The 7,945-nt window shown below is 43.2% G+C and overlaps 1 long non-coding RNA gene across 1 annotated transcript; it reads left to right on the top strand.

The window, feature by feature from the left end:
• Positions 1-570: 570 nt before the first annotated feature.
• Positions 571-6,808, top strand: LOC121002281. The gene is made up of 5 exons (XR_005779270.1): positions 571-701; positions 2,825-2,916; positions 4,771-4,814; positions 5,805-5,894; positions 6,511-6,808. It is a non-coding gene; the product is annotated as an uncharacterized LOC121002281 (long non-coding RNA).
• Positions 6,809-7,945: the final 1,137 nt, after the last annotated feature.

Here is a 7,945-nt window from a genome sequence, read left to right as displayed (position 1 = left end):
GTAGATTTGCTCATCCCTATCTATAATAATAAACTGGGGAGTTTCTTAATAATAATAATAATCTATATGAACATAGGCTGGTGGAGGTGCTGTACACAGAATGTATGTAGTGCAGTAAGTCTCCTGTGTTATGTGTCACTTATGTGTCACTTGTGCAGGGAGTGGGAGACTAGGGGCCCACCTTGCTCAGGGGCCCACCAGGGGATTCACCTGTACCCCTGTGGGCCAGTCCAAGCCTGATTACCATGAAGCGTGAGGAAATTTGGATTCGTGTTGAATGTCATTTTTCCTAAACTTGATTTGATTCGCTCAGCACATACCATAAAAATAGTACAGCATTCATTTAATAACATTATAAACAGAGGAGTCGATCTTCTTTCTCTATACAAGCAGATGGGAAGCGGCAGCTCTCAGTACATTGTATTACTAATGCACTAGCGACCTCTGCTGGACACGAGCAGAAGAACAGCCACTGGACAACGTGACAAAAACTTTTCCAAGTTTCTTTAGACGCGACTTTTTCTCCAAGACGCGATGTTGTGAGTCGCATGGTGTGGATAATAAGTCGCCGGTGGAGTGTTTCTAAGTGATTACAAGCTTCCGGATATTGACCGACAGCCCCTGCGGGTGGGTGGGCCTATGGCTTCTAGGAGCCTTCTGGGGCTACACCCTGCCTCAGTCGGCGTGGTGACTATGGAGAGGTAGGTGCTGCGTGCGATTACCGGGTCATGTAATACTACAGAATGTAGATCTCGTGCTGTGTAATAATACAGAATGTAGAAGTAGTCATCTGTACCTACCGCTACTTCTGCCTTGTGCTGAGGGTTCCACTTCACCGCCAGTGACCACGTGTTGGGCCCAGTCATGGTGGTGGACTCTGCTATATCTCACGTGTCTAATGCTGTATTATATGGGGGGAGGGGCAGTAGATGGAATGCTAGAATATAGAGTACGTTTAGATAGAATGCTATGATGTGTGTGTGTTTTTATATATATATATAATTCTGATCAAATGCTATAATATGGGGGTTTTCTGTAATAAACAGCATAAGGGTATGTTCACATCTGCCACATTCTGAAGCCTCCACGGTTTCTGATGTGGTTTTTCACTTTGCCTCAGTCCTGCTCACAGCTCCACTGAATGGCGTAAACTGTGAACCAATCCTCTGCAGCTTCCGATGGTGTCTGTCTGGGCACCGCACCAAGAATGGCTTTAAACCGTCAAAATGAATTCCTTTGGCAAAATCCTGTGTGAACATACCCTAAAGGCTACTTTTACACCTGCGTTAGGCGCGGATCCGTCTGTCATCTGCACAGATGGATATGCAAACGCTTGTATCTGTTCAGAACGGATCCGTTTGCATTACCATGAACAAAAAAAAAATTTGTTCATGATAATGCAAACGGATCTGTTTTGACTTACACTGAAAGTCAATGGGAGGTGAATCCATTTTCAATTGCACCATATTGTGTCAGTGAAAACGGATTAGTCCCCATTGACTTACATTGTAAGTCAGGACGGATCTGTTTGGCTCTGCATCGGCAGGCGGACATCAAAACGCTGCAAGCAGCCTCCAGAGCAGAATGGAGGCTGAACGGAGGCAAACTGACATTCTGAGCGGATCCTTAGCCCCAATGCATTCTGAGTGGCTAAACTGATCTGTTTTGGGCCACTTGTGAGAGCCTTGAAACGGATCTCACAAGCGGACCTTGAAACGGCAGTGTGAAAGTAGCCTTGTTTTTTTTTTTTTTTGTCTTTTAGTAATGTCTCTAGAAAAACAAGTCGTTGCCCCCAAAAAAATAATGAAAAAAAAAACTTAGCCCAAAAATTTCTGCATAAAATAAAGCGCACCAGAACCACCCGGGTTGGCAGAGTTTGCATTGTAAAAGCCATGCAGCTGAAAACCAGGTGACTGGAAAATCGGGTGCAGGTTTGTGGGGTTTTTATTAGACCTTTTTCAACAAAAAGCCCATGTGAATTGCACCTTTATGCTAAAATATTGCCTCCGTGAAGTGGAAGAGATTTCAGAAATCTCATCCATCGGCTGCTGATGAACCTGCAGCTGACCCACCACGTTTGGCTGGACCCTTAAAGGGGTTTTCCATGATTTTCATAAAATCCCAGCATCTTCTATCCTGCATAAGAAAGACTTGTGAACATATCCGGTTAGGACTGAGCGGAGGTGCCTGCAGACCGGTGTGGTAAGTACTGATCAGACTATTTTTCCTACACAGGATAGAAGATGCCTGGGTTTTATTAAGAACCCGGAGAACCCTTTTAATGTTTCTTTTCTACTGCATACCAGTAGTATACTCCATAACCACTGACCTGCTGGGATCCCCACCAGTCGCTAAAGGTGACCATATCCATCATGGCCGAGGGAACCACATGTGGGTTTCCTTTAATTGGTAAGGTGAAAGCACAGCAAGTGCAGGGAATTAGTGCTGATCCGTGTGCAATTATCGCAGTTAGGCAGCATTTGTGGGCGCCCTCCAAAGAGGCGGCTTTAATTTTTAATGTATTGTCCAACTTGCTTTCAGCAAAGAACTGAGTGGTTTTCTTTTATGAAGCTCTGGTCCCGTGTTACCCTAAGTGCAGAAATGCAAAGATCTGAGTGGCTGATGGCTGCCACTAGAGGGGGCTTTTCTGTATTCATCTTCTATTGATTACAGTGGCAGTATTTCATAACCTGACATAGAGCATGTGTGTGATGTATTGCTAGGATGTATTCAGAGATTTTCATACCCTGCATAATTTTCATGACTTGTATTAGGTTTCCAGATCAGCATCCATATGTCTCATTCTGTATTTTTATTCTTTCAGCTTCCCAAACATGCCCGTTTCTCACCCATTCTCAGTGCTGCACGCTGGTACACGGACACTCTGGTCACCTCCTGAAGGTACCTGATGTGGAGGTAAAATAATCTATCAAGTGCAAACGTAAATGCAGATTGACCAAAACTTATGAAGTCTTGAATCGCGTTGGCACCACATACAGACTGCCCATATATTAGTAAGGCCTCTTTCATACCCCAATGAATCACTGACATGTGCTGTCTGGACTCCATGGAAAGCACATGTACCCATTGGCATTGTGTGTATTCACACATCAGTGGTCTTCTATGGACTATGGGTCTATGGTGACCACGCGGAAGCACACTCTATTTTGTCCATGATTACAGATCAATACGCCGTAATGAGAAAGTGAAAACAATGTTCAGAATTTGGGGATTTTCTTCCCTGTAGATCTCCTCAAGCTCTGTCAAGTTGGATGGGGACTCTTGGTGGATAGCAATTTTCAGGTTTCTCCAGAGATTATCTGTGGGGTTAAACCTAAATGGGCCACTCAAGGTCATTCAGAGTTGTCCCTAAGCCACTCCTGAGTTGTCTTGGCTGTGTACTTAGTGTCATTGTCTTGTTGGAAGGTACACCTTCAGCCTAGTCTGAGGTCCAGAACATTCTGGAGTAGGTTTTCATTAAGAATATCTCTGTACCTTGCTCGATTTAGCTTTCCTTCAACCATGACCAGTATCCCTGTCCCAGTCACCAGCATGCTTCGCTGTAGGGATGAGTGAATCGACTTCGATCCAAAGTCGATTTGCATAAAACTTCATTTGAATACTGTACGCTCTGTACTAGAATGTATTGGCTCAGATGAGCCGAAGTTATTTATTTGTTAAGTCTCACGAGACTTCGGGTAATTTTAAAAATTTTATTTCTACTGTTAAAAACCCTTTCCTGGAACCGAAACAGACTTTGGGAAAAGTCTTTTATTTTTTTGGTGGGGTGGGCAGCTCTAAGAAAAAGTTCTTCCATTTAAGAATTGTGGCAGCTACTGCGCTCTTGGTATAAATTTGCAAAAATTTCTGAAACCTTCTTTTTCACTTTCTCGTTATGGGGTATTGAGTGCAGAATGATGAGCAACATGACAAAAAGTGAAAGGGTCTGAAGACTTTCCGAATGCCTTTATATTGGCCAATCCTGAACAGGCAATCAGTATTGAACTCCAAGAAAATCCCTTTTGTTTCCAGTTATGTTTCACCTACACACAGATATAAGGCTTTTTCAGTTTTGTAGCGGGAGCAGCCCGATTGGAAGTGGTTGCATTTCTTGGTGTCCCTTTACAATATAACAGAAAAAAATCCAATATCTGTGTAAATAGAACTATCGGACTTTGGGTGGACTTCCTCAAAGGGGTTGTCCCATGACAACCTACTTGTTCCTTATCCACAGGATAGGAGAGGTGTCTGATCACTAGAATGGGGGCTTGTGTTCCCCTGGTTGAACCGCTCCGGCAGATGCACGTGTTCAATGCTCTATTCAACTCTATGGGGCCGCCAGAGATGGGAGAGTATGAGTCCAATACAGTGGACATGCGAGGGAACACAAGCCTCCATTCTAGTGATCGACGGGAGCCCTGCCAATCGGACACTGTGGGTAGGGGATATATTTTTGTCATGGGACAACCCCTTTAAGAAATAACTGAATGATGTTCCCTATAGACCAGTGAGAATTATTGTAGGATGCCCGTTTGTAGATGTGCGTAGTCGATGATGAGAGCTGTACTCCCTGATCATACTGTCCTTGATGTTCAAAAGGATTTACCTGAGACTATGCACATCACCTGAACGCCATGTTCACTGGGCAGATGGCGTTCTACTTGTAATATATTATACTTGATATTGTTAGAGCTTTTCCAGCACATGGTAAAGGGCAATGCGTTAGAAATATGCTCATGTGTTTTTTTTTTCTTTTTTCCACCACTCCAGTCCCCCATCAGGAATTGTGGGAAGCAATGACCACAAGAAGAAAGGTAAGTTACCCCTACACACATTTAAATCTAATTCTGCAGAGTGAACATGTAGCCAATGATGAGCCTTGTACTCCTGAATGGAAATTCTGTAACTGATGCGTTAAAGGATTTACCTGAGGCTACATAAAGGGATAAGGGTAACATTAAAGGGAAATGTCCTCACAAAATCAAGTCAAACATATTTTAAGAATCTTTGATCTTATTTTTAAAATTCAATTTCCTTTATGTATCGTTCAAAAGACCCTAAAGTTCAGCAGTTTTCACACTGGCCGCCGAACCTAGTCATATGCTGCCACTTCCTGTTCTGTAGAGATCAGTTCTTGGCAGTCAACTCATTATCGCAAATGGGATACAATAATGATGATGCCTCTGTATGGATAACACAGGATCCAACTTTCACAATAGGTGATGTTCACATTTTATCTACTCCCCATCCCTGTACAATGACCTCTGCACAGGTTGCAGAGCATGTCCAAAATCCTCTTCCATAGAAGTCATATCCTTTCTATTGTGGCCTGTGTTCCACGTGTCTGCTGTCCCCATAATGATGTACAGAAAAGTGCAAAAAATCTACGATCGGAAAATAAAAACATGTTACAAAAAAGAAATGTGGGTCACTATCTGGTTTTAATTGGGTGTTACATTCCCTAGAATTGAAACTCTGCGTCTCCAGAGTACCAGTGGATCCTCCGGTGTTCTCAGTTTTTGATACTATAGGGGGCCCCATAGGTCCAGGAGAAAAACAAATCGGGCGCTGCCTTTCAAGCCAATAACTTACACACTAGGGTCTATCTATATATTTTTTAACTCAAAATCTATTAGACTTTATTGATATAGGGTTGGGCCCAAGGAACCCCAGCCCGACCTTGCGCCTCAACAATAACACCTGGGGCATGAGTTGCCACATGTTCAGGATGGGGGTGGGGACACTTGTCGTATTTTTTTTTTTTTTTTTTTTTAATCTGTTTTAATTGTGTTTTTGTTTTTCAGCACATTATGCTCACTGCTAAAGTTTGATCTGGACCTGGCATAGGCTTAACATTGGCGTCCTGTATGAATACGTCCAAGTGTTTAATACCGGTAAGACTGCTGTGTAGTGCATGCTGTTACTCTGATGGCGAAGCAATAAATAAGTGGTCATTTTATGCTTGTTGTACTCCTGACAGGAGGAAATCTCCGGTTGATACGTTAAAGCAGGCATGCTCAACCTGCGGCCCTCCAACTGCAACTCCCATCATTCCCTGACATCTTACAGCTATCATCCTACAGAAGGGCATCGTGGGAGTTGTAGTTTTACAACAGCTGGAGGGCTGCAGGTTGGTCATCCCTGCGTTAAAGGATTCATCTGAGGCTAAATATATACTGTAGTGCAGGGATCAGCAGCCTTCAGCTGCTGTGAAACTACAACTCCCAGCATGCAAACATGCTCAGCTGTTCTCATAACTCCCATAGAAGTGAATGGAGCATTCTGGGAGTTGCCAGAGGTTGCCGATCCCTGCTATAGTGTTTCCTTGTGGGGAGAAGTCATGCAAAAAAATCAGTGGTTCCCTGTGACTTTATCCTCCACAGGTGAACATTAAGGACACGACTCTGACTTTACCAGATCAAGTCTTATTCCTACTAATATTACACAGAGTAATAATTACTAACCATATACAACAGACTATTTACTGTGGTTATTTTATTTTTTTGGTAGGCTGATCAGGAGAGGTCAAGGAAGTGGATGACCGCAGCATAATGGTCTGCCAGCCGCCTAGCTGTCCTGAAGCAGAATGATACTTAAGCTCTAATGTTTCAATTGTTTTTTGCCTTTTAAGAAATTATTGATTAAGAGCAGAAAATTTGTAGTCATTTTATGTTCAGCTAACATGGAATGGCTCCAGGTGCAGGACCACGACTTCTGCTTTTGGCTCTGGACGACAATGGGTATCGACTAAAATGATGGATGACCGTTGATTTCAAAGTTGACTGTGAAGTGATTTGTATATTGCAAGCCGCTGGAGCAAAAACGGATCTTTATAACTGTTCTAATAAACCTTATAAAACAAAATCCATATTTAGTATTGTTTTATTTCCCATATTAGTATTGTGTTTTGTATTTCATTTTAGAACCATTAAAAAAATTAAATTACATATCTGTGTAATGAGTGTTTGTTTCCATAATATGTTACCTGAATCTATCATTGGGAACAATTATGGACTTTAAAAAGGGAAAATCCTAAATAAATTACCTTAATAGTATTGGCCAGTTTCCTATATTGATGACCTACCCTCAGAATAGGTCATCAATATCAGATCGGCACCCCACCAATCAGCTGTTTGAAGAAAACACAGTGCTGTGCATCCTTTTCACGGTTTACCTGCTCAACATTGCAGTGGCAAGCAGATGTAATTACAGCCCCTCTGTCCCCATACACTCCATCTGCTCCTTCTCATCGAAGTGAATGGGACGGAAGCTATAATTACACCTGCTGATGGCGAGAAGGTAAACGGTGGGGAGAATGCAGTGCTTGCACGAGTGCTGAATTCTTCAAACAGCTGATCAGCCCCAATCTGATGTTGATGACCTACCCTGAGTATAGGTCATCAATATAAAAAACTGGCCAACCCCTTTAAACAGCAACTCTGGTCAAAATGCATCTCCAGCGTCAAGACTGGCCCACCAGAGTTACCAGTGGATCCTCCAGTGAGCTCAGGTTCTAATACTATAGGGGCACCAAAGGTCCAGGGGGAAAAAAGCCTAAATACACCAGTTAAAATAAAATGTGTAGCCCGTTTCATATTTCCCATAGACTTTCAGCTTACATCTGGAACTAGTGCTTTCCATTCCATCCACTGCCGGCCACAATGAGGGATGACCCTTGACCTCTGTAGGGGCAGGAATATATAGAGTTTAAATTGCCCTCACCCCTCCTCCCTCTGTTTTTTCCCTTCCCTATGGGGTTAGCATGCAGAGAATCCTCCCTGTGGGGAGGTGAAGATTAGCAGAAATTTAAGACTGGTCAGCAGGGGCAACGTGGACGCTCGTTACGGCTTATGCTGGGGTCTGTGCTCCTTTAGCGGTCTTCCTTCCATGAATGTAGGAAGCAGACCGCCGGGCCCATGTGGGATGTGCGCGTGGACTGTGTAGC

Source organism: Bufo bufo, chromosome 5, assembly GCF_905171765.1.
Source record: "Bufo bufo chromosome 5, aBufBuf1.1, whole genome shotgun sequence".
Taxonomy (NCBI): domain Eukaryota; kingdom Metazoa; phylum Chordata; class Amphibia; order Anura; family Bufonidae; genus Bufo; species Bufo bufo.
The sequence above is the reverse complement of the archived record's forward strand: the minus strand, read 5'-3'. Positions and strand labels throughout refer to the sequence as shown.